Consider the following 26,940-nt stretch of genomic DNA (forward strand, 5'->3'; position numbering starts at 1 on the left):
AACCAGCCCAGTGTTACTGGAGTGAATTTGTTTTAGAGCAGAGGCACAGCATAAGCAGAGAAAAGAGGAGCAACAGCGGAGCGAGAGGAGCAACAGCGAAGTGTGAATGCGGTCACTACAGATGGGATCACTCCCAGCCCGTATAGCTCAGTCGGTAGAGCATCAGACTTTTAATCTGAGGGTCCAGGGTTCAAGTCCCTGTTCGGGCGACCATTTTAAATCCCAATGATCGATGCTGACGTGAACCCATCGAGTGAATCAACTGGGAAAGAAGCCCATCGGCCCATTGTGCCTCTGCTACCCCTCAAACCCCTGTCTGTTTCATTCCCAGTTTCCAGCCAAGGACCGTCGCCTTTGCATTCCACGGGGTTCAAGATTTTATCTTCTCTGTTGTGTGAATAATACCATCATTACAAGGAGAAATCTCTGCCCATCGCTTTCAGATTGATACCTGAAATATTTGCGTTGTGCTGATTTATTATCTTTTTTTTTGCTGATTTTGAGCTTTTTGGCGCGTTTAATCTGAATACCGACATGATCAGCAATTGAATTTGACCCAGTCCCAATAAAGGATGCTCTTTGGATCTGTCCGTTGCTGCTGTTCAGTTAAACCTCATCGTTAAGTTCCAATAAATTCCATCACATTTACATTAAAATACATTTCACTTTGTTTTCTGAATTCAAAGCCATTCTGCACTCTGTCCCCTGGGTTTCTGTGGCCATTAGCACCCGGTTTCCCTGGGTTTCTGTGGCTATGGCTCATCTTTCTTTCTCACTCCACAGTATCAATATTTCCCAATTTCTCTGTCTTTTAGCTTTGACAAAGAGTCAACGGATTCGAAACGTTAGCTCTTTACTCTCCCTACAGATGCTGCCAGACTTGCTGAGATTTTCCAGCATTTCCTCTTTCGTGGTTGTGTTTCTGTTCACATGGAAATTCAATTGGTCACAACTTGTCCAAAATCAGCAATGGTTCCAATGGGGCTCGAACCGAAGACCTGCTACGTGTAAAGCAGACGTGATAAGCACTACACCATGGAACCAGCTGGCGCCAGCTGCATTCCTTATATGACTGGAGTTTGTGATTGTTCCATCGCTCCGGAACATTTGTAAAGCGTCGATTTGTTGGGAATGGATCAGCTGTCAACACCTGACTTGCTGTATAACATGTTTGCGTGTCCCACAAAGTCGCGTTCAGCTGATTGTGCCCAATTTTTTCTCTTTGAGTCAGGCAATTCTCGAAAAAGACTCAAAATGAAAGAGCGTTTCATGAAATGAAAATGAAATGAAAATCGCTGATTGTCACGAGTAGGCTTCAATTATGTTACTGTGAAAAGCCCCTAGTCACCACATTCCGGCGCATGTTCGAGGAGGCCGGTATGGCGCGGAAGTTGTTAGGCAAAGGGGTGGTTTCGCTTTTGTAAAGATCAGTTTTGAATCAAGCGTGCTGGATGCAGCGAACCTTGAGTCAGAATGTTGAGTCGTTCAGAATCAGGAAGTGACTGTCCCAAACCCAACTGGGAATAACCAGTCTCCAGGAAAGGGACTCGGTGGGCGGAGTATTGGAGTGAAGCGTCGAAGAGCAGCACAGCTCTGAACGCCCTGAATCCAGAGGCGGAGCTGCTGATATGCTGTCCGGATTCAGAGAGTGGCGCAATGCAAAGGAAGCAGCTGTTTGTTCTGGAGGAGACGCACAGCATAAGCAGAGGAAAGAGGGGCAACAGCGGGGCGAGATGAGCAACAGCGAAGTGGGAATGCGGTCACTACAAGCGGGATTACTCACAGCCCGGATTGCTCAGTCGGTACAACATCAGACTTTTAATCTGAGGATCCAGGGTTCAAGTCCCTGTTCCAGCGATCAATTTAAATCCCAATAATCGATGCTGACGTGAACTCATCGGGTGAATCAACTGAGAAAGAAGCCCATCGGCCCATTGTGCCTCTGCTACCCCTCAAACCCCTGTCTTTTCCAATCCCAGTTTCCAGCCAAGGACCGTCGCCTTTGCATTCCACGGGGTTGAAAGTTTCATCTATTCTCCTTTGTGTGAATAATACCATAATTACAAGGCGAAATCTCTGCTCATCGCTTTAAGATTGATCCCAGAAATATTTGCATTGTGCTGCTTTATTATCATTTTTCTGCTGATTTTGAGCTTATAGGCGAGTTGAATCTGAATTCCGACATGATCAGGAATTGAATTTCATCCAGTCCCAATAAAGGATGCTATTTGGATCTGTCCGTTGCTGCTGTTCAGTTAAACCTCAGTGTTATGTTCCAATAAATTCCATCACATTTATATTTAAATACATTTCACTTTGTTTTCTTAATTCAAAGCCATTCTGCACTCTGTCCCCTGGGTTTCTGTGGCCATTGGCACCCGGTTTCCCTGTGTTTCTGTGGCTATGGCTCATCTTTCTTTCTCACTCCACAGTATAAATATTTCTCACTTTCTCTGTCTGTTAGCTTTGTCAAAGAGTCATCGGACTCGAAACATTAGCTCTTTGCTCTCCCTACAGATGCTGCCAGACTTGCTGAGATTTTCCAGCATTTTCTCTTTCGTGGTTATATTTCTGTTCACATGGAAATTCAATTGGTCACAACTTGTCCAAAAGCAGCAATGGTTCCACTGGGGCTCGAAACCATGACCTGCTGCGTGTAAAGTAGACGTGATAACCACTACACCATGGAACCAGCAGGCGGCAGCTCCACTCCTTATATGACCTGAGTTTGTGATTGTTCCATCACTCCGCAACCTTTGTAAAGCGTCTATTTGATGGGAATGGATCAGCTGTCAACACCTGACTTGCTGTATAACATGTTTGCGTGTCCCACAAAGTCGCGTTCAGCTGATTGTGCACAATTTTTTCTCTTTGAGTCAGGCAATTCTCGAAAAAGACTCAAAATGAAAGAGCGTTTAATGAAATGAAAATGAAATGGAAATCGCTTATTGTCATGAGTCGGCTTCAATTAAGTTCCTGTGAAAAGCCCCTATTCGACACATGTCGGCGCCTGTTCGGGGCGGCCGGTACGGCAAAGGGGAGGTTTCGCTTTTGTAAAGAACAGTTTTGAAGTAAGCGTGCTGGACGCAGCGAATCTTGAGTCAGAATGTTGAGTCGTTCAGAATCAGGAAGTGACTGTCCCAAACCCAACTGGGAATAACCAGTCTCCAGGAAAGGGACTCGGTGGGCGGAGTATCGGAGGGAAGCGCCGAAGAGCAGCACAGCTCTGAACTCGCCCTGAATCCAGAGGCGGAGCTGCTGATATGCCGTTCGGATTCAGAGAGTGGCGCAGGGCAAAGGAAGCAGCTGTTTGTTCTGCAGGAGAGGCACAACATCAGCAGAGGAAAGAGGGGCAACAGCGAAACGAGAGGAGCAACAGCGAAGGGGGAAAGCGGCCACTACAGGCGGTATCGTTCATAGTCGGTAGAGCATCAGACTTTTAATCTGAGGGTCCAGGGTTTAAGTCTCTGTTCGAGCGATCATTTTAAATCCCAATGATCGACGCTGACCTGAACTCATCGAGTGAATCCACTTAGAAAGAAGCCCATCGGCCCATTGTGCCTCTGCTACCCCTCAAACCCCTGTCTGATCCAATCCCAGTTTCCAGCCAAGGTCCATCGCCTTTGCACTCCACGGGGTTCAAGGTTTCCTCTATTATCTTCTGTGTGAATAATACCATCATTACAAGGAGAAATCTCTGTTCATCGCTTTAAGATTGATCCCTGAAATATTTGCGTTATGCTGATTTATTTTCTCCATTTGTTTGCTGATTTTGAGCTTTTAGGCGAGTTGAATCTGAATTCCGACATGATCAGAAATTGAATTTGATCCAGTCCCAATAAAGGGAGCTCTTTGGATCTGTCCGTTGCTGCTGTTCAGTTAAACCTCATTGTTATGTTCCAATAAATTCCATCACATTTATATTTAAATACATTTCACTTTGTTTTCTGAATTCATTGAGAATGCTAGCAGGCAATGCGATGTTCTGCAATGGTAGTTTGTACCGACTTTGTATTGAAGTGTAACTGCAATATTATTTTCATTGACAAAACAAGTATTGTCAGCGCCGATTGCTAACTCCGCCGCTGCCTGCAGATTCCCCTCCAAGGAACACGCGCCATATTCACTTGGAACCATTTCCCATTCACTCACTCTTGTTGGGTACAAATCATGGAGCTTCCTTCCTAACCGCTTTCTGGGTGCACCTACACCACATGGACTGCAGAGTTCCAGAAATCCACACCACACCCAGTTTCACGGGAATTGGATGAGAGCTGAAATTATGGAGCGCTAGTTTATTGCTTTTTGTATTTTGAAATTGCAGATTGTGGTGGAGTGACCATAATGATGTCCAGGAAATGTTGTGTCAATGTTCTAAGATGAAGGAATTGGATACAGAATGGCTGTTGGTGTGGTGAGTGGCACGTTTTGCCAAGGTGAAATTCGAACAAGTGTCACAGCGCCGAATGGGTATTGAGAAAAGGCGGTGAGTGAGAGAAACGCGCGTTTAACAGATTGGGTCCTCGCAGAACAAAACGTAAAAGGTGAGTGAAAGTTGGGGAAGGGGCAGGAGCAAAGGGGAATTTGAGACGGCGAAGGGTCACGAGATACAGAGCATTAGTTGGGAAATTTCGAAATATTTCAGTCTGTAAACTCGTTCCTGGTTCGTCTACTGGATGGCTCTATTCTGCGCCGCAATCGATGCGCCCTTCGCCTCATTCCACGCTTGCCAGGTGATCCTCCAGTGTCGCCTCGCCCTCCTGCTGACCCTGCCATGGACTATGCAGAGCCTCCTGTCACTCTACCTCCCCCTGACTTTGACGCAGTCCAGCCCGCTCCTGAACCGGCGGCTCTCGGCCCACCCTTGAGGCGGTCAACCAGAATTTGTCGCCTCAGAGACTACATTTATGAACTTGTCGAATTTATGGACTCTCTGAATTATTTTGTTGCTTTGTTTGACCGTTTCCCTGGTTTGTATATAATGTTGATCTCGTTACTCTTGTTGCATATTGCTCTGCACCAGGCACCTTCCCATGTAAATAGCTTAGTTCTCATGTACATAGTCCTGTACATATGTCTTCGCACCCCACACATAGTTCGGATCATTATCACCACACATTATTTATTGCCACACACATACATTTTTTTATAAAAGGGGGGATGTCATAATATACAACAGTATGTCGTGGTGCAGAGACATACACTGATGGACACACAGAAAGACCAAGCAACACACACAACACCACAGCCAATCACCAGTTAGAGCACACTCACTATAAAGACAGAGGGCATCAGTTTTCCCGCTCATTCGGGATGCAGCCTCTCAGAAGGACAGAGCTTACAGCTTACAGCACAGATCTTCACCATGTGCTGAGTGCATAGACTGGTCAGGATAGGCATAGGTCTTTAGTTTAATCTAACATCGTGTTAACCCACAGTGAAAGTACGTTCAACAGCTTCTAGCTTAATAAAATAGTGTTGTTCTATTTTAAGTGTTGGTAGCCTTTATGTGTTCCACGGATCCAAAACACCCAACACATCACCGTGCAGCAAACATTTCACCAGCTGCTGTGGGAGGCCACGTATCTTAGAACAATAAAGCCTCAGTTGTATTCAACTCTCGTCTTTGTCCAATTGATCGTGCATCAATTTATTGCTCTAAGATTTTCAGAAGATGGACCTCCGTATCAAGCCTGATCGTCTGCAGCTGGATCCGTATTCAAGCAATGCCAAAAAGGACTTTCAGCACTGGCTAACTTGTTTCGAGGCGTACATCAGGTCTGCACCAAACCCTGTTCCGTAGGCTCAGAAAATACAGATACTGTACTCGGGGTTGAGCTCCAATGTCTTTCCGCTGATCCAGGACGCGCCAAACTACGCTGAAGCCATGGCGCTACTTAAAGAAAACTACGCCCAGCGGACGAACACGCTCTTCGCCAGGCATGTACTCGCCACTCACTCTCAACTCCCTGGTGAGCCCATAGAAGACTTCTGGCGGGCCCTAATCCCACTAGTCCGGGACTGTGACTGTCAGGCCATTACGGCCACTGAACATTCTAACCTCCTCATGCGGGACGCTTTTGTTACGGGGATTGGGTCGGACCTCATACGCCGGCGACGTTTAGAAGGGGCCACACTCGATCTCGCAGAGACAAAGAAGCTCACGCTCTCTATGATGGTCGCCTCGCGAAATACTCAGGCCAACGCCCCCAGCAGCGCGGCCCACCCCTCCTTCCCTTCGTGAACCCCACAGCTGGCCGTCCCAGCGGGGCCCTTACCCACCCAATACGCCTGCACCACACACCAGCCAGCTAACCCCGGGTGTCCCCAATGTTATTTTTGCGGCCAGCAAGAACACCCCCGCCAATGCTGCCCGGCCCGCGCTGCCCTTTATAAGGCTTGCGGTAAGAAGGGGCACTTCGCCGCCGTGTGCCAGGCACGCGCAGTCGCTGCTATCACCCCCCCCTCGTTTACGCACAATGGGCACTGCCATCTTCACCCCCGGACCATGTGCTGCCAGTGGGTGCCACCATCTTGTCCCCCTCAGACCACGCGCGGCTAGTGGGCGCTGCCATCTTCTCCCCCTCATACCAAGCTCGGCCAGTGGGTGCCGCCATCTTACCTTCCGCGCAACACGTGCGGCCCATGGGTGCCGCCATCTTGTTCAACCCCTGCCATGTGCGGCCCATGGGTGCCGACATCTTGTTCAACCCCTGCCACGTGCGGCCCATGGATGCCGCCATTTTGTCCTCCCCAAGATCTTCAGGCGCCGCCATCTTGTCTCCCCCACGGCACATGGGCACCACCAGCGTTCCAGGACCCGTGCCCCATGGGCACCCCATCAATCGACACCAGCGACGACCAAATTCGACTCTCCTCAGTGACCATCGACCAGTCTCGTCCGCACAACCTGGCGACCGCATCAACCAGCGTTATAATCGACGGACACGTGACCTCTTGCCTGCTGGACTCTGGGAGCACCGAAAGCTTCATCCATCTGGATACGGAAGTCCACATCCGGGATGTCACTCCCGACTCGGCTGGCAGCTCCAGGGCCCGTCCTTCTCCGTAGGCACGTCCGACCACACAAGGCGGACCCATTGATGGAGAGGGTGCAGTTGCTCCATGTGAACCCCCAGTATGCCTACGTGGCGTACTCCGATGGCCCCCAGGATACTGTCCCCCTCAGGGACCTGGCACCAGTAGGTTCCACACACACCGCTGGCCCGGCTCCACCCCCACCCCCCCTCCCCCAGGCGCTCCGAGCAGCAACCCCTCCAGGACCATCCTGCTCATGCCCGAGGATGAAGAGGATTTCAGCATGCTCCCAGAGTCACCGAAGACCAGACCAGCATCGGCATCGCCGCCACCACTGCTTCGCTCCCAGCGGCACATCAAGGGACCGGACCAGTTAAACCTCTAACTGGTTCACTGGACTTCAAAATTTGCAAATATTGTGTGTCTAAATTCAATTTCTGGATATAGTTCTCCACCACCCCCGCCGTACTCAATTGTAACAGGGGGTGAATGTGGTAGACCACTGTTGCACCTATATTAAGTGATGTACGGTAGGACCTGTTCTACAGGTATGGCGGTAGTCCCTGCCTGCTGGCTCCGCCCAGTAGGCGGAGTATAAGTATGTGTGTCCTCAGTGAAGCAGCCATTTCACCAGCTGCTGTGGCGGCCACACATCTTAGAGCAATAAAGCCTCAGTTGTATTCAACTCTCGTCATTGTCCAATTGATCGTGCATCACAGACCGTCACCACCCTCTGGGTAAAAATGTTTTTCCTCAAATCCCCCCTGAACATCCTGCCCCTCATCTTTAACTTGTGTCCCCTTGTAACTGACCCTTCAGCGAAGGTGAACAGCTGCTCCCTGTCCCCTATGCACCCTGTCCATGGCCCTCATAATCTTGCACACCTCGATCAAGTTGCCCCTCAGTCTTCTCTGCTCCAGTGACACCAACCCAAGCCTACCCAACCTATCTTCATAATTTAGTGTCTCCAGTGCTCGGACTGTCGGAGCGTTGAGCAACAGAATTAGCGACAAAGAGAAGAACGGGGTTAGAACTGCGACAAAATTATCAAATCCCTCTCACCTCGGCTCAATAAAATAGCTTAGACATCAGATACAGAAGCAGAATTAAGCCATTCCACCCATCAAATGTGCTCTGCCATTCGATCATGGTTGATATGTTTCTCACCCCCATTCTCCTGCCTTCTCCCCGTAATCGCTAATGCCCTTATTAATCAAGAATCTATCTATCTCTGTCTTAAAGACACAGTGACTTGGCCTCCAGAGCCTTCTGCTGCAATAAATGGCACAGATCCACCACCCTCTGGCTGGAGAAATTCCTCCTCATCTCAGTTTTAAAGGATCATCCCTTCAGTCTGAGGCTGTGCCTTCGGGTTCTAGTTTCTCCTACTGGTGGAAACATCCTCACAACGTCCACTCTATTTAGGCCTCTCAGTGTTCTGCAAGATCCCCCTCAGCCTTATAAACTCTATCGAGTACAGGCCCAGAGTCTTCAACAGCTCCTCATATGACAAGCCCTTAATTCCTGGGATAATTCTCCTCTGGCCAGTACACCGTTCCTTAGAGACAGGGCCCAAAATTGCTCATAACATTCCAAATGGGGTCTGATCAGAGCCTTATACAGCCTCAGCAGTACATCCCAGGTCTTGTATTCTAGCCCTCTCGGTGGCCTAACTCAGGTTCTGTACAGCTGCAACATGATTCGCCAATTTTTATACTCAATGCCCGGACCACTTAGGGCAAGCATGCCGTGTGCCTTCTTGACTACCTTCTCCACCCACGCTGCCACTTTTAGTGATCTGTGAACCTGTACATCAAGATCTCTCTGCCGATCAATGCTCTTCAGGGTTCTGTCATTTACTGTTTATTTCCCACCTGTATTAGACCTTCCAAAATGCATTACCTCACATTTGTCTGGAGTAAACTCCATCTGCCATCTCTCCGCCCAAGTCTCTAACCGATCTATAGCCTGCCGTATTCACTGACAGCCCCATTGCTATCCCCAATTCCACCAACCTTTGTGTCATCCGAAAATTTACTATTCAGTCCAGTTACATTTTCCTCCAAATCATTTATATATATTGAAAACAGCAGCCCTCCATTCAGAAAAGCACCCTTCCACTGCCGCCCTCAGTCTTCTATGACCGAGCCAGTTCTGTATCCAACATGCCAGCTCACCTCTGATCCCGTTTGATTTCACCTTCTGCACCAGTCTGCCAAGGGGTACCTTGTCAAAGGCTTTACTAAAGTCCATGTGGATAATATCCACTGCCCAATTAAAGGCTTGCGAATCTTCTGCATTCTAGACTCAGGGAGCTCTTTGGATTCTCGCTGATTATATTGATGGGACATTCCCAGGGGTTCTGTGAGCACAAAGGGATATAAGGACAGTTCAGGAAGGTACAATTAACATAGATGAACCATGAACATATTGAATATTGGAGCAGTCATTACATCCGGTAGATATTCCTGCTGCTCCTATTTGTGATATCCCTGCAGACCCTCAGGAGAGCAACACACAGGATTATACTGAGCTGGGAGTGGAAAGAGCAGCTTCCCCAGCAGCATTCTGCATTTTAATGGCTTCATTAGAAGTACAGTTTACAGAATGTTTGTTTCTATTTGCCTTGAGCACAGGCGAACAGTGAGTGGATTTATCAAGGTCTCTCGTATTTTTAAATAAAGGTTAAATATGTCGAATCTCTTTGGCTCCCCAGCCTGAATGGGTGACACAGTAGTCAGCACTGCTGCCTCACAGCTCCAAGGGTCCCACGTTTAATTCCGGCCTCGGGTGACTGTGCGGAGTCTGCAAGTTCTCCCCGTGTCTGCGTGGGTTTCCTCCGCTTTGCTCCCACAGCCCAAAGGTGTGCAGGTTAGGTGGATTACGAAAGATCGGCGACCTGAACAGCGGAGAAGAGCAGGCAACGACACAGGGGGATGGGGAGTAACGTTTTGAAAACGGAACTGACCGCTATGAAGGAAGCGATCAAGGCGGAGTACCAGGTGGTGATGAAGGGGATGGTGACCGAAGCGATAGCCACTCTTCAGTACACGATAGAAGGCCTGGGACGGAAAGTGGAGGCCCAGGAGAAGACGCTCCTGGACCAGGAGAAGGCATCAACGGCCCACAGCGACAGGATAGTGGCTTTGGAGGCCGAGATGAAGAGGTTGGTGGCGGCTCAGGGTAACCTGAAAAGGAAGGTCAACGATGAGGAGAATAGGTCCAGGTGGCAAAACGACCGCATTGTGGATCTGCCAGAGGAGATTGAGGGGAGGGACCCAACTGCGCAATCTAGTTGGGAGGGAAGGCTTTCCAGACCCCCAGTGATGGACAGGGCACACAAGTGGCTCCGACCTAAGCCCAATACTGGGAAGCAATCAAGGGCGATAAATGCAAAGCTGCATCGATTCCAGGAATAGGGCAAAAATCCTGAGGTGGGCCCGACAGGCGAAATCATGATCGTGGGGAGGGCAGAGAGTCAGGGTCTACCAGGACATTGGGGCGGACTTGGCAAAAAGGAGGGCCGAATTCAACAGAGCGAAATCGGCGCTCTACAAAAAAGGGGTGCAATTCGGCATGTTAATCCCGGGCAAACTCTGGGTGACATACAAGGGGAAGGAACATTACTTCAGCACTCCGGCGGAGGCGGATGAGTTTGTTAAAATGAACAACCCGGGGGAGAGCAGACGTGGCAGCGGTGAAAGCGGCAGGGACAGGGGAAGAAAGGGAATGAGAGTGGAGGACGGAGCGAAAACAAAGACTGTAACATGGACTATGTTTTTGCGCGGGACTGTGCTGCCTCGTTTTCGTGTTTGTCTCCTTTCTCAGTTTGAAGATGGGAAACAGGATAGGGGAGCGAGAATAGGGGAAGCAGGCAAGTGGGAGGGATAGGGGGTGGAGAGGGGGAGGTGAAACAGGGCCCGGTCTAGACCAGCACTGGGAGGGGAGCCACCTGACTAGTGAGGAGGGCTCGCACGGGAAGACAGGCAGTGAGGGAGACCGCGGCGCACCTCTCAGGGGAGAGGGAGCGTCTGGCCAGAAAGGGGGAGAAAGGGCAGAAGGGGGAGAGAACACTCGGGGGGGGGGGGGGGGGAGGGGGAACCAGAGGGATGGATGGGGGGGGGGGGGGGGGGGTTGGGGAAGGGGGGAACAAAGACGGGGGGGGGGGGTGCACAGAACGTAAAGGGAACAAAGAGAACAAATGGGACAGACACAGGCCTCGACGGGCATGGAGCAGAGCGAGGAACCAAGATGGCGCCGTAAACTGCCATTCTGGTGGGCCCCTGGGCAATGGGAGACCTCGGAGGGCAAGGGCACGCCCACGTGGCATACACATAGTTAGAGGCCATGTTGGGTGCCTCCTGGGCAAAAGGAAATCCCGGACCGCAGGGACCCGACCTCATGGTGTGGGTGGCGACTGCGGCCATTTTGAACGGTCCCCTAACAACGGAAAACCCCGGAGTGCAGGGGCGCGTCCACCAGGTAAGTATGGTTAATCCCACAGGATCGGGGGGGGGGGGGGGGGGGGGAGGCGGTCAGAAACGCCCCCCACCAGGATTGTTACCTGGAACGAAAGGGGACTTAACGGTCTGGTGAAATGATCCAGAGTCTTCACCCACCTAAGAAATGAATGAAATGAAATGAATGAATGTAAATTGCTTATTGTCACAAGTAGGCTTCAAATGAATTTACTGTGAAAAGCCCCTGGTCGCCACATTCCGGCGCCTGTTCGGGGAGGCTGGTACGGGAATCGAACCGTGCTGCTGGCCTGCCTTGGCCTGCTTTAAATGCCAGCGATTTAGCTCAGTGTGCTAAACCAGCCTCTAAACCAGGCTAAAGAAGCCAGAACGCCGACATAACCGACCGACAGGAAACACACCGTAGGGAGAAGGACTGACTGCTGGTAAGGAAGGCTGGGTGGGACACGTAGCTTCGTGCTACGGGAGGAGGGCTAGGGGAGTAGCCATACTGATCAGCAAGAGGACGATGTTTATGGAGTTTATGAAGATTGTTACGTACCCAGGGGATGGTACGTCATGGTCAGCGGTGTCCTGGAAGGGGCACCGATGGTACTGGTGAATGTGTCCGCGCCCAACTGGGACGACACCGAATTAAAAAAAAAAAACCATGGCGGAAATCCCTGACATTGACACACTCCGACTGATTATGGGGGGGGGGGGGGGGGCGACTTTAACTGCGTGCAGGACCCAGTGACCGATCAATCAAACCCCAGAACGGAGAGAAAGACAGACATGGTTAGGGAGTTGGGAATATTCATGGAGCAGATGGGGGCGATGGACCTATGGAGGTTCCTACACCCGGGAGTCAATCAATTCTCATTCTTTTCGCAGTTGCACAAGGTATATACCTGCATCGACTCCTTTGCAGTGGGGAACTCGGTGCTTCAAGGAATAAAAGGAGTGGAATACTCAGCGATTGGCATCTCCGACCACACTCCACATTACATGGATGTGAGGTTGGAGACAGGTTATTCCCAGTGCCCCACATGGAGGCTGGGCATGGGAATCCAAGCCAACAAGGCCTTCTGCCAGAAAACATTGCGGGCCATAGGCGATTGAGTTAGTAACAACCTGAACGGGGCGGTCTCACCGTCCACGTTCTGGAAGGCACTAAAGGCCGTGATTAGAGGAGAGTTCATAGCCTACAATCCGTGCAGAGATAGGGAAGAGAGGGCGGCCAGGCAACAGCTGGTCGTCTCCATCTTGGAGGTCGACAGAACGTAATCCGAGGGGTTCCCGGTGGACTTCTATAAAATATTTGCACCAGTCCTGGCCCCACTCCTAAGGGACATGTTCGCAGAGTGACTGGCAGGGGGCATCCTGCCACCCATGCTAGCGTAGGCCACAATCTCACTTATTCCCAAAAAGACCTGACGGAATGTGGATCACACAGACCCATTTCACTGCTGAATGTTGATGTGAAAGTTCTCGCAAAAGTCTTAACCAAAAGGCTGGAGGGCTGCGTACCGGAGGTTGCCGCAGAGGACCAAACGGGCTTTTTCAAGGGTAGGCAACTCACTGCGAACATCAGGCGGCTGCGGAACGTAATAAACACCCTCCCCGGGGAGAGAAACCAGAGGTGATCGTCCCACTGGACGCAGAAAAGGCCTTCGAGAGAGTCAAATGGAAGTACCTCCTCGAGGTACTTGAACGGTTTGGGCTGGGAGCGGGGTTCACCATCTGGATGAGATTCCTGTACAATGCTCCCAAGGCGAGCGTTTGAACCAACACCACCAGGTCTGAATACTTCCAGCTGCAGAGAGGAACAAGTCCGGACTTCTCCCTACCCCCACTCTTGTTCGCGCTCGTGATCAAACCCCATGCGATACTCCTGCTGGACGCGAAATGCTGCAAGGGCATCCGGAGAGGGGACACAGATTACACAGTCTTACTCTGCGGATTGTTGCTCTCTCTGGTTGTTTCTAAATATGGTGGTCAATATGGTCACCTTCCTTAATTCTAATTACGTTTGCTTTAGAGTCGCCAGGTATCTTTCGATACCGCCACAAGGTTCAAACCCGAATGCTGATCAAGGAATCGGTACACCAGTTAGTTAGTTCAAAGTCAAGACTATTTATTTACATACACAGCAATATCAACTCATGCACGAAATACTACAAACTAAACTATCACTACTGCTAAAGCCTATACTTAGCTTCGGGCGCCCACTCAGTCAGAGGAACAATGGCCGTTGTTCGGTTCTGAGGCTGCTGGGGTCAAAGTGGCAGAGGGGAACAGCTAAGGTCGTCCGTCTGGTAGCGAGCGTTGACCTTGGACTTACTTGCTTCTGGTGTAGCTGGTGGACGTGTCTCTCCGCTGTGAGAGCCAAGTCCAAGAGAGTGATTCTCTCTTGGGGCCTTCTTCTTATACCCGAAGGGGGCTTCGCGTGCTTTTGGGCGGGCCTTGCACTTGGCCCCAATCAATTGGGCCATTTCTTGATCATTCGCATTGACCTTGACCAATAAAGGGGTGGGAGCCCTGATGGCTGGGCGGGTCCTAGGTGGCCGTTGGCCTGCTTTGTTTTCTGCATTCGGTTTCAGGAACTGGCGCCGCAAGGTCTGGGGCCAGATTGGTTATTTAAGTATCTTCCTTTGTTACCGGAGATGGGCCGTCCATATGCTAATGGGCCTACAGTTCCAGTCTCGTCTGTTTCTCCAATATGCAAACAGGCTCTGTGCCTGCTTGCTTTCTTAACATTGTCCATTTTTCTCTGCAATCTTTGCAAATGGCCAGTTTGTATTCTGGAAGCGGCCATCTCAGATGACTACACTCTCTCCTTGTGACCCTCAACGCAAAGCGTGACCGATCAAATTACTGCATCATCTTCGTACTCCTCCTAAGTCGGGCACCCATAAGCACTTGACAGGCTCTACACTGCTCTGTCCTATGAATTGCAACTTTTACCCCAATTATTTTATGTACATACATCATTATAAAATTCTACAGGGCGCAATGACATTCAGGCATGCAGTACAAAATAAAAAAACTGGAACCTCCAACTATCCTTAACTAAACTAACCGCAATCAATCACAATAATTTACAACATTTTCAACTGTACAATAGCAGCAACACAGGTCTCTGGTTTGGCAGTCAAGCACAGAGTTTTACATTTCTTTATTCAATCGAAAAGAAAACACACGAAGAAACAGATGTATTTTAATTCACTTAAAGGGGTGGGGGGGGGTGGGGGGTAGCGTCCGTGCACAACTGGAGGGATTCTGCTAAGATCCAACTGTAGAGTATGATGGTCGTCTTCATCTTTCCTTCTTTCTGTCTTTTCTTCTTCTGTGGTTCCTGAGGTTCCCGAGTTCTATAGACACAATCATAATTTCTGTTATTGTCTTGTTTAAGATCTCGTCTGTCTGTCTGTCTGTCCTTTATTGCCAATACCCGTTATAATTGGTCACCATCTGTGACTCCCTCATTTTTTTGTAAGCAAATATTTGGGGACAAGTCATCCGAGAAAAATACTGACACAGTGCGAGCCGTCATGCAGCCTGTGTGATCTACCGTGCTCGTGTTTGAGGATGTAAATAGCATCTGGAAGCAACCTGAGGGTTGCCATAAAGAAACAAAAGAGTTGTGTACTTAAAAAGCCAAAATGGGGTGCGTATGGGCCGCGGTGGGTAAGAATGAGTGGAATCCCTGGGTAGGACAGTGACCAGTGCCCGAGGTGCTCTACCCGAGCGTAGCTGACCAGAGGGGGGGTCCTCAGGCAGGGCAGGGATTAGTGCCGTTTTTCTCATGCTTGAGTGACAGGCAAGAACGGTAAGAATTTGTGGTTGTCGTGGGTGCAGCCTCTTATGATTACCTTTGAATCAGAAGAGTAGCTGTGATTGGTTGTCCGTGGACAAACTTGTTCCATTGACTGCCATTGGCCATTAAAAGAGTGGTGGCGTGGAGCTAGGAAAAATTTAAATGGACCAACAACATTTAACATTTACAATAACAAACAAACATACATAATAAACATGGTGCAGGTTCCATCAGAAAGGACACCGTAACTCTCCATTGGTTACTTTTTACCATCATCTGGACACCTCATTGCTCAATAGCGAACAGGGTCGCAAAGTGATTCGTTTGGTGGGAGTCAGACTCTATGTCGTCGTCCTCTCCCGGCTGCCATTCTCTTGACTGGAGTATGTTTGCTAAAGCTGCTTGGGGCGAATTGGGGTCCATCTCACCATTCCGGATGAGCCTGAACGAATTGTCTCGGTGCCAGAGTCTTGCGTCGAGGTTGGAGCTGCAAGGGTTTAAACCGTAATCGTCGGGCGGTGGGTCTGGGTCAGGGGCTTTAATCATAGCATGGTGTGCTGGGGCTGTCGTCATCGCTATCGCCGTTGCTGTTGCTGTCGCTGCTGGTTGAAGGAAGGGAGAGGCGGAATCGTACCTCTTGGGGTGGAGTCGTAGTCGTGTCTGTGGATGGGCTGGACAAGTTGGGAAATGGTAGGAATACGTTGTTCGTGGGCGGGGCGTTCTCATCTGCTGCTGCAAGCGAGATGTGGTGTGAAATGTTGTTCCGTGAGCCATAAGCCAAAAACGGTTTATGTGGAACTACGCAGACTTGCCATTCGGGTAGGTTTTCTTATACACAGAGGGGCTGACTTTATCTGAGATGGAGTACGGTCCGGAAAATTTGGAGGAAACGAATGAACTGGGGTTGTATCGGGATAGCATCACTTGCTGCCCTATTACAAACAGTGGCATGTACTGTTTTATCAAAGCAAGCCTTGCTTTGTTTCTTGCGGGTTCCAATCCTGACGGCTGCTGCAAGCTGGGCGGCCTTCACATTTTCAACAACCTGTTGTACTGCTTTCTCATGCGTGATGGCGGTGGCTGTGGGGCTGGCAAAATCCAGTCCTAATAAATATTCTGTGCCTTTCATGGGGAGTCCGGTCATGAGGGTGTGGGGGGTGTATCTTGTGGATGTGGATACTGTGTTTCGAATGAACATTAATGCAAATGGGAGAACTGTGTCCCAGGTGCTGTTGCACCATTTTTCTGAGTGTGGCTTTTAGAGTTCTGTTCATCCTTTCTACTATGCCGCTTGATTGGGGGTGGTATGATATATGAAACTTTTGCTTTATTCCGAAAATTGTGAGGACGTTTTTCATCACTCGTCCTGTAAAATGGGATCCTTGATTGGACTCGATACTGAGTGGGCGGCCCCATCTTGGAAAGATGTACAACGAAAACAGCGCGGGAGCAGAGGGAGCCGGGACAGCGAAAACAGCGCCGGAGGGGAGAGCCGGGAGATTTAAAAAGCGCGGGAGGAGAGAGCCGGGAGATTTAAAAAGTGCGGGAGGAGAGAGCCGGGACAGTGCTGGGAGAGGTGAGTGCACAAAAGGTGTGGCAGGAGTGCCTTTAGACACGGAGTGCTGATTGGAACAGAGTGCATCTCAGTTTAGGTGAGTGACTGAGTTCGGGTGAGTGGCTGTGTTTTTGTTGGTGTTCGGGTTTATCCTTGAGGTTCTATAAAAATATATTTAAATTAATTAACTAGTTGAATATGGCTGGACAGGTGATGTGCTGTTGCTGTATGATGATGGAACTGGTGGATCCGATTGAGACCGTCAATGACCACATCTGCAGCAAGTGTTGGCTGCTCGAGAAACTTCGGCTCAGAATTGATGAGCTGAAGACCGAGCTGCTCACACTGCGGCACATCAGGGAGGTGGAACATTACCTGGACGCTTTGTTTCAGGAGGCAGTCACACCCGGTAGAATAAGTTCTGTTAATTCGGACAGTGGTCGGGGACAGAGTGGTGTGACTGCAAGGGAGGCAGGTAGGGGGATCCTGAGTTTAGGAGTTGAGGAGCCTCAGCCCTTGACCTTGTGCAACAGGTATGAGGTACTTGCTCCCTGTGTGGATGAGGAAGAGGGCTGTAGGGTGGATGCGTTGACTGACCACTGCACCGTGGTACAGGAAGCCATTCAAGAGGGGGGAGCAAAACGACAAGTGGTAGCTGTAGGGTATTCTATAATTAGGGAGATTGATGGCATCCTTTGTATGCCAGATCGAGAGTCCCGCATGGTATGTTGCCTGCCCAGTGCCAGGGTGAGGGACATCTCTGATCAGCTTGAAAGGATTTTGGAGAAGGAGGGGGAGGATCCAGTTGTTGTTATTGGGACTAACAACATAGGTAAGACTAGGAAAGAGGACCTGTTTGGGGATTATCAAACACTAGGGACTAAATGAAAGAGCAGGTCCTCCAGGGTTATAATCTCTGGATTACTACCCGAGCCATGTGCCAATTGGCATAGGGTTGAGAAAATTAGAGAAGTTAATACGTAGCTAAAGGAGTGGTGCGGGAAAGAGGGATTCCATTTCATGGGGCATTGGCATCAGTACTGGGGCAGGAGGGACCTGTACCGTTGGGACGGTCTTCACCTGAACCATTCTGGGACCAGTGTTCTAGCGAATAGGATTAATAGGTTGGTCACAAGGACTTTAAACTAGCAAGTTTGGGGGAAGGGAAGTGTAAAGCTATGGACAGTATAATGGTCAATGGAGATCAAGGCAGCAGGTTACGTGACAGGTTATTATGTAGAGATATGGGTTCAAAGACAAGGAAAATTAGGAGAAAGGGTAAAACGAAAAATAAATTGCGAAAAGTTACTGATCAAGGTGTTAGGATTCATAACAAAGACATAAAAAACAGCATAAGTGTACTTTACCTGAATGCTCGTAGTATCCGAAATAAGGTAAATGAGTAGTTGGCGCAAATCATCGTGAATGGCTATGATTTAGTGGCCATTATTGAAATATGGTTAAAAGATGGTCACGACTGGGAGTTAAATACCCAAGGGTATCAGACTATACGAAAGGATAGAATGGACGGGAAGGGCGGTGGTATAGCTTTGTTGTTTAAGGATGGCATCCGGGCAATAGTAAGGGATGATATTGGTGCTATGGAGGACAAGGTTGAATCATTTTGGGTGGAAATCAGGAATAGTAAGGCAAAAAGGTCACTGATAGGAGTAGTCAATAGGCCACCAAATAGTAACAGGATGGTAGGGCAGGCAATAAGCAAAGAAATAACGGATGCATGTAGAAATAGCACAGTGGTTATCATGAGAGATTTAAACCTGCATATCGATTGGTTTAACCAGGTTGGTAAAGGCAGCCTTGAGGAGGAGTTTATAGAATGTACCCGGGATAATTTCCTGCAACAGTATGTAATGGAACCTATAAGGGAACAAGCGGCCCTAGATCTGGTCCTGTGTAATGAGGCAGGATTGATTAATGATCTCATAGTTCGGGATCCTCTTGGAAGGAGCGACCACAATATGGTGGAATTTAAAATACAGTTGGAGGATGACAAGGTAAAATCAAACACTAGTGTTTTGTGCTTAAACAAAGGCGAGTACAATGGGATGAGAGAAGAACCAGCTAAGGTAGACTGGGAGCAAATACTTCATGGTGAAGCAGTTGAGGAACAGTGGAGAACCTTCCGAGCGATCTTTGACAGTGTTCAGAAAAGGTTCATACCGACAAAAAAGAAAGACGGTAGAAAGTGGAAAAATCGATCGTGGATATCTAAGGAGGTGAGGGAGAGTATCAAATTTAAGGAAAAAACATACAAAGTGGCAAAAAATTAGTGGGAGACTAGAGGACTGGGAAGTCTTCAGGGGACAACAGAAAGCTACTAAAAAAGCCATAAAGTAGAGTAAGGTAGACTATGATAGTCAACTGGCTCAGAACATAAAAGCAGATAGTAAAAGCTTCTACAAATATATAAGACAAAAAAGAGTGGCTAATGTAAATATTGGTCCTTTGGAAGATGAGAAGGGAGATTTAATAATAGGAGACGGGGAAATGGCTGAGGGGCTGAACAGGTTTTTTGGGTCAGTCTTCACAGTGGAGGACACAAATAACATGCCAGTGACTGATGGAAATAAGGATATCACAGATGAGGACCTTGAGATGATTGTAATCACTAAGGAGGCAGTATTGGGCAAGCTAATGGGGCTAAAGGTAGACAAGTCTCCTGGCCCTGATGGGATGCATCCCAGAGTGTTAAAAGAGATGGCTAGGGAAATTGTAAACGCACAAGTGATTATTTATCAAAATTCACTAGACTCTGGGGTGGTCCCAGAGGATTGGAAAGTAGCAAACGTGACACCACTGTTTAAAAAAGGAGGTCGGCAGAAAGCGGGTAATTATAGACCGGTAAGCTTAACTTCGGTTGTAAGGAAAGTGCTGGAATCTATCATTAAGGAGGAAATAGCGGAGCACCTGGAGGGAAATTGCCCCATTGGGCAGACGCAGCATGGGTTCACAAAGGGTCGGTCGTGTCTGACTAATTTGGTAGAATTTTTTGGGGACGATACCAGTGCAGTAGATAACGGGGAGCCAATGGATGTGGTATATCTGGATTTCCAGAAAGCTTTTGACAAGGTGCCAGACAAAAGGTTGCTGCATAAACTAAAGATGCATGGCATTGAGGGTAAAGTGGTTGCATGGGTAGAGGATTGGTTAACTAACAGAAAGCAGAGAGTGGGGATAAATGAGTGTTTCTCTGGTTGGCAACCTGTAACTAGTGGGGTCCCTCAAGGATCAGTGTTGGGCCCGCAGATGTTCACAATTTACATAGACGATTTGGAGTTGGGGACCAAGTGCAATGTGTCAAAGTTTGCAGACGACACTAAGATGAGTGGTAAAGCAAAAACTGCAGAGGATACCGGAAGTCTACAGAAGGATTTGGATAGGTTAGGTGAATGGGCTAGGGTCTGGCTGATGGAATGCAATGTTGCCAAGTGTGAGGCTATCCATTTTGGGAGGAAAAACAGCAGAATGGATTATTATTTAAACGGTAAGATGTTAAAATATGCTGCTGTGCAGAGGGACCTGGGTGTGCTGGTGCATGAGTCGCAAAAAGTTGGTGTGCAGGTGCAACAGGCGATTAAGAAGGCTAATCAAGTTTTAGGTGTCCTATATAATCTATTTGCTAATTCCTCCAAGGGCCATTAACGGGGTGGGTGTGACTAAGCTGAGCCTTTCTTGCATATCTGTCCGGATTGTTCTGGGCACAGATTCAGCAAATATCAATGTAATGAGTAACATTGGCTTTTAAATCAGGCCACCAGCAGATAGGTCTGAGGTGGGCTCGGGTGGGTTCAATGCCCTGGTGTCCATGATTGTCATGGAACTGGTAAATAATTCGATTCCTGTCCTGGCTGGGGATTACATAAATGCCGTCTTTTAGAATCACACCGTCATGTGTGGTTATCGTGTTTTTAAACTTATCATAAGGGGCTGGGAAGCTGCCTTTTAAAACTTCCCTGAGCTTCTCGTCTTCCTTTTGAGCCTTTGCCAAATCCTGAATGTTGGTCTGTGAGACCTGAACCGCATGTACTGGGGCGCTTTCGGGGGCGGGGTTCCAAAAGTGACCATGTCTGGAACCTGCTTTCGCTAGGGCGTCTGCTTTAACGTTACCAGGGGGGAAGAACGATAATGACTGCGAACTTTGATGATTCCATATTTACGGTCTTTGGCCGTTTTCAGAATATGTTAGAGTAATGGAGCTGAGGGTCGGGGCTTTCCGTCTGCGGAAACGAATCCTCTAGTTTCCCACAGGGGTAGGAATTCTGTTAAACTGTTGCAGACAAATAAAATGTCCAAATATATGTCGGCTGGGTTCGGAAACGAGTCTGGGTGAACTACAATATAAGCTATGGCTGTCAGTTCTGCTGCCTGCGAGCCTAAATGTCCTGGCAATTTTAACGAAACCTTTTCTAGGGCGCGTCCCAGTGTGTCCTCCAGATAAATACCGCAACCGTGATTCTTTTCCCATTTAAAACTGTGGAGAAGCCATCCACATAATTTCTCTGGGGTGCGCATGTGTCTGTGGGCTGGGGTCTCTGGAGTGTAGTACATGCTTTCCTGGGGACTGACCTTGGTTTCAAGGGTCCTGTATTATGCTTTGTGGTGATGATCTCACACTCATGTGGGGTACCTGCATAGTGTAAGTCATCGGCAAGGAAAGTGTGGGTCTTGGTTCTCTTAAGTGTGATGTCCCATCCCTATAAACGAAGGGTCCAACGGGCTGCGCGGATTTGGCTGACTCTGCCATCTTTAAGTCGACCATCTAGTAGTAGCTGTGTTGGGGTGAGTTCAGTGAGAATGGGTATGGGGTTGAGTCCTGTAATGTAGGCGAAGTATTGCACTACCCAAAACACTGCGAGCATGTGCCTTTCGCAGGCAGAAAATCCTTGCTCGACTGGATCTAATACGCGTGAAGCGTATGCCAATGGGCCTAATCGATCATGTCGTTCCTGGAGGAGCACGGCCGAAAGGGTTCGGTCGTTAGTTGCAACCTTAATTGTGTACGGGGAAAGTGAATCTGTGACCTGTAATGCAGGGGCTGTGCTGAGGGTCTTTTTGAAGCATTCCACGGCATCCGTGTGCTGTTGAAGCCATTCCCAAGATGCTTGTTTCTTGAGAAGTTCGGATAGAGGCGCTGCTTTTGAGGCGAAACCGTCGATATGGTTTCGGCAGCAGCTAACCAGTCTTAGAAATGACCAGAGGGCTGAGACATTATGGGGCAGGGTAATTTGATGATCGAGTCGATTCTTTTCTGCTCGATCTCGGGTTTGCCATGTGTGATTATTGTTCCTAAGTAAATCACTTTTTCCTGTAAAATCTGGGCCGCCTTGGGGTTTACTTTACAGCCAATATGGTGTAGGAGTCTTAATAATTCGGCGATAAGCGAAATGTGCTCTCCCGTTGTGTCCGTCTGTAGTAGCAGGTCATCTACATATTGGACCAGACAATCGGGTCGGGAAAATTTTGCTAAACCATTTGCCAGATGTCGGTGGAAAATGGAGGGGGAGTTGTGGAAGCCTTGTGGAAGGCACGTCCACGTATACTGCCGTCCCTGGAATGTGAATGCGAATTTATATTGGCACGCTTTATCCAATGGAATGGACTAAAAGCCGTTGCTAATGTCCAAGACCGAAAATGTTTTTGACTATAGTCCCTGTTTGAGCATGGTCTCGGAACTCGTGGCTATGGTGGGGGCAGCTACTGGGGTTACTTTGTTCAGTTCCCGGTAATCAATGGTCAGTCGCCAAGATCCATCGGGTTTCCTGACGGGCCAAATTGGTGTATTATTCGTGGAGGCTACTGATCGGAGTACGCCTTGATCAAGCAAACTCTGTACAACCTTTGAGATTTCTCCCTCTGCTTCTTGGGGAAAACCATACTGCTTTTGGGGTCTTGGGTCGGGACCTGTAATATTCACTGAGCCAGCAATCTTGCCACAGTCGTGCTTGTGCTGTGCAAATGCTGCTTTGTGTTGCCGCAGGACTTCCCTAACCTGTTTGTCCTGACTAATGGCTCGAGGGTCGAAGCAGAAGTCTCCTACTGAGCTAATCCTATTTTCACACTCTTCAACTGTGAGCGTGGCGGGGGCTCGTGCTGCCTTTGCCATTCTCCATACACATTTATTTACCGGATCAAATGAGAGGTTGTGGGAGCTCATGAAGTCAATTCCGAAGATGTGTTTGGCTGTCTGGGGTAGATCGACCAGAGCTACGGGGTGTTTTGTTTTAATGTTCCCTATCTGGATTGCTACAGGGGCTGTGATGTGTCCCTGCCGTAAATGCCCTGTAAAACCATTGAGTGGATTGGTGTCGGCGGTGGGCCACGTGTCTCGCTGAAACATCACGGAGGAATTAAGCGTGGTACCAAAGGAGTTCTACGGGGTGTCCCCAGACTGAGCCTGCCACGACCAGTCTACCGGACTTGTCCCAAAGGGTGTCGCAGACCCAAGTTGGGCAACCTGAACACCGTCAGTCGGTGCCGTTCATATCTGTGTTCTCAGAACAGGCACTAACGCTATGGATTGGCTTTGCCCTATTCTTACTTAGGGTGCCTGTCTATTGGTTTCTCTGCTGCTTCTGGTGTGCATTGCACTCTCGTGCATCATGTCCTAATTGTCAACAATTATAACACTCCTGGGATTTGGGTTGCTGAGTGCTGTTCCTGCCCTCATTTACCCATGCGGGTTTCTGGTGCTTCCTAACTGGATGCATGTCTGCCTGTTCTTCCCCTGTTTTAACAAATGCGGTTTTGCCTTGGATGGACTGTTCCCAAGTGCGGGACAATCTCTTCAAAACCCATTTCTCATTGTGGGCCTCGTCTGAGGGGTCGTAATTTGCGCAAGCTCTCTGTCCTAACTCTGTCACATGAGAGACTAGGATGCAAGTCCATTTGGCTATATTATCTGGCGACAAATGGGAGCGGGATAATTCTCCCAACACTGCAGTAAAATGTATCCACAAGCGTCCAGCAAACGCCGTGGGGTGCTCTGTTTTCTTTTGCCTACACTTGTTTAGGCCTTCTACGGGGTCTCCTTTGTTATAGCCGATTGCATCTAGGATCGCTGTGTGCATTTCATGTAGGGTGCCTCCTCCTACATTCTGTGGGTCGGGAAGGGCTGCCACGACTGAAGGGTCGAGGCTCCCACCAAGTATACCCTATACTCCCGGGACCTGTTTCATCATTGGCGCAGAATTCACTCCAATCCTTTCCCTTTGAGATATTTTCTGATCTCTTCTTCCCATACGGGATACGGTCCGACTCTACTGGTCACTGCGACCTCGAATTCCTGGGGGTTCATCAGGCGTTCCATTGCCTTGATTGCCATTTTTCTCTATCTCTGTGCTCTACTGAATTTGGAACACGAACCTGGGACCCTGGAGCTGTGAAGCAATTGTGCTATCCACACTATTACCGTGCTGCCCAAATTCACTCCTCTACTGCTTTGTGACTAATTTGAGTCACCCATGATTATAGATGTTCCTTTATCACATGTATCTCTAATATGCTGTCTAATGCTATTCCCAACATTACCAATTTGGTGATTCGTGTACTATCGCTACCAATGTTTTTGCCCCTTGGTGTTTCTTAACTCGACCCAGGCAGATTCTACATCATCTGTGCTCATACCTTTCCTCAACAGTGTATCAATATCTTCTTTAATCAACAACCCGCCACCTTTTCCTTTCTGTTCGTCCTTCCTAAAAACTGAATAGCCCTCAATGTTTAATTCCCTGCCTTGGTCATATAGGAACCATGTCTCCGTAATCCCAACTGTATCACATCCCTTTATATCTATCTGCACAACTAATTCATCCATGTTATTTCCAATGTGCCATGCGTTCAGGAATAAAACCTGAAGGTTAAGCCTTTTAATGCTCCTCGCCCTGTCCCTACTATGTTTACAGTGTCAATATCTGATACATGGTCTTGACTTCTCTGCCTATCACCTTTCTTATTCTCCTTGCTGTCTTTTTCTCTTCTTCTTGCTTTTGAGACCAAGTGGTCTGGTGGGAGTAGGAACATGGAATGTTGCACTCCTCACCGCAGAGGCTTGCGGGAATACGCGCCACATCATATCACCTCAACTTGAAGGGTGACATATGGTTAACACTGCCGCCTCACAACGCCAGAGACCCGGGATCAATTCTGGCCTTGAGTCACTGTCTGTGTGGAGTTTTGTACGTTCTCCCCTTGTCTGCTTGGGTTTCCTCCTGATGCTCCGGTTACCTCCCATAGTCCAAATATGGGCATGTTAGGTGGATTGGAGAGGATAAATTGTCCCTTACTGTCCAGGGATATGCAGGTTAGGTTATGGGTCTACGGGGATCAGGGGGAGTGGGAAAGGCCAGAGTGCTTATTCGCAGGATGGGTGCACTCAATGGGACGAATAGCCTCCTTTAGCACTGTAGGGATTCTATGATTGTATCACTACTTTTGAGCTCTGACTTCTGTTGTGGGCCAGAGCTTAGAAACTCCAAAATGTATTATGAAGCTCACCAGACCTATAACTTTTATGTTGAATTTGGCTAGGATACGCACAAGAACCTTCACTTCAGGTGTGATTCAATAGACTTCCGAGGGGCTTTTATCAAAACAAAGCTTATTAGAAGAATGTAGTTAACAGAAATGAAACACTTATCAAGAATTTGTTCTCAATTCCAAACGTGAAAAATTACACAACAGCTACAGTAATCTCTGTATATAACTCTTAATGAATCCCCCCTTAGTAGCTGTTCCAATTCAATACAAAATCCAAGAAACCAAAACCCCTTTCAAGGGCGTGGCCCAACACACTTTAATCTCACTTGAATGGAATCGAAGCAGGTCTGCAGACCTCCGGGAAGCGAATATTTCCTTATTCCTGAAGACAGGAAGAATCCTGAATCGTGCGCCCCATGTCGGCCAATTTCACTCTTGAATGTAGACTTGAAGTTGCTGCAGAAAGTATTAACGCGGAGCCTGGAGGGAGTTCTCCCGCTCGTCATCAAGGGCGAGCAGACTGGCTTCATAAAGGGTGGCAATTTGTGTAACAATATAAAGAGACTGATGAATGTTATTCAGGTCTTTTCTAGACGGATGTTGGACGGGTTAGTGATCTCCTTCGATGCAGAAAAAGCTTTTGATCAGGGAGAGTGGAATTATTAATTTCATACGTTGTGAAAGTTTGGGCTGGGAGAGAAGCATGGGAAGTGGCTAGGGGGACTTTATGAAGGGCCTCTGAAGGTTATCGATTTGAGATTTTTTTTTGCCTCCAGCTAAGAACTAGACAGGGGTTCTCATGTTCTCCGTTAATGTCTGCAATAGTCATAGAGCCTCTGGCAGACATAATTAGGCAGAACACTTTGGTTTCTGGGTTACATGGTGAAGGGAAGCAGCGTAAGACCGTGCAAAACGAAGACAACGTGTTGCTCTTTGTGTCTAAGTCGGACGATTCTGCCCCCGCTATTAAAGTGGTGGATAGATTTAGCCTTTTCTCTGGCAGCAGAATTAATTTAACAAAGTTTGAGACTATACCATTGGGCGGACTCAGAGAGAGACCTCACCCCTTTGCTAATGCTCCACTCAAGTGCAGCACGGTAGCACAGTGGTTAGCACTATTGCTTCACAGCGTCAGGCTCCCAGGTTAGATTCCCGCGTGTGTCAAACAAATCCCGAAAGACATGTTAGGTGATTTGGACATTCTGAATTCTCCCTGTGTGTACCCGAACAGGCGCCGGAGTGTGGAGACTGGGGCCTTTTCACAGTAACCTCATTGCAATGTTAATATAAGCCTACTTGTGACAATAAACATTATTATTATTATTATTATTATTAAGTTGTCCCTTTCGGCGTTTGCCTCTCTGAGTATAGTGGTTACCCCCTTTAAATGTTTACAAGGGGAAATCCCCCTCCCTCCCTACCCCCCACACGTTAATTGTATTAAGGTTGTACCTCTCCGTTGGTCATTCTTACCGATTTAGTGGTTGGGCAGAATAACGTTGGTTAAGGGGGATGTGCTGAGCAGTTATTGTATCCTTCACAGACGCTGCCAATCTTGCTTTCTGCTAAGGTCC

The 26,940-nt window shown here is 48.5% G+C and overlaps 1 long non-coding RNA gene and 1 other non-coding gene across 2 annotated transcripts in view; one reads left to right on the forward strand and one right to left on the reverse strand.

The window, feature by feature from the left end:
- The window catches only part of LOC140411587 (uncharacterized), a 718,944-nt gene that overhangs the window by 607,525 nt on the left and 84,479 nt on the right, over window positions 1-26,940 (reverse strand). The gene's annotated exons all lie outside the window — the stretch shown is intronic.
- trnak-uuu (transfer RNA lysine (anticodon UUU)) lies at window positions 137-209 on the forward strand. Its single transcript has one exon. It is a non-coding gene; the product is annotated as a tRNA-Lys (tRNA).

Source organism: Scyliorhinus torazame, chromosome 4 (assembly GCF_047496885.1).
Source record: "Scyliorhinus torazame isolate Kashiwa2021f chromosome 4, sScyTor2.1, whole genome shotgun sequence".
NCBI classification, from domain to species: domain Eukaryota; kingdom Metazoa; phylum Chordata; class Chondrichthyes; order Carcharhiniformes; family Scyliorhinidae; genus Scyliorhinus; species Scyliorhinus torazame.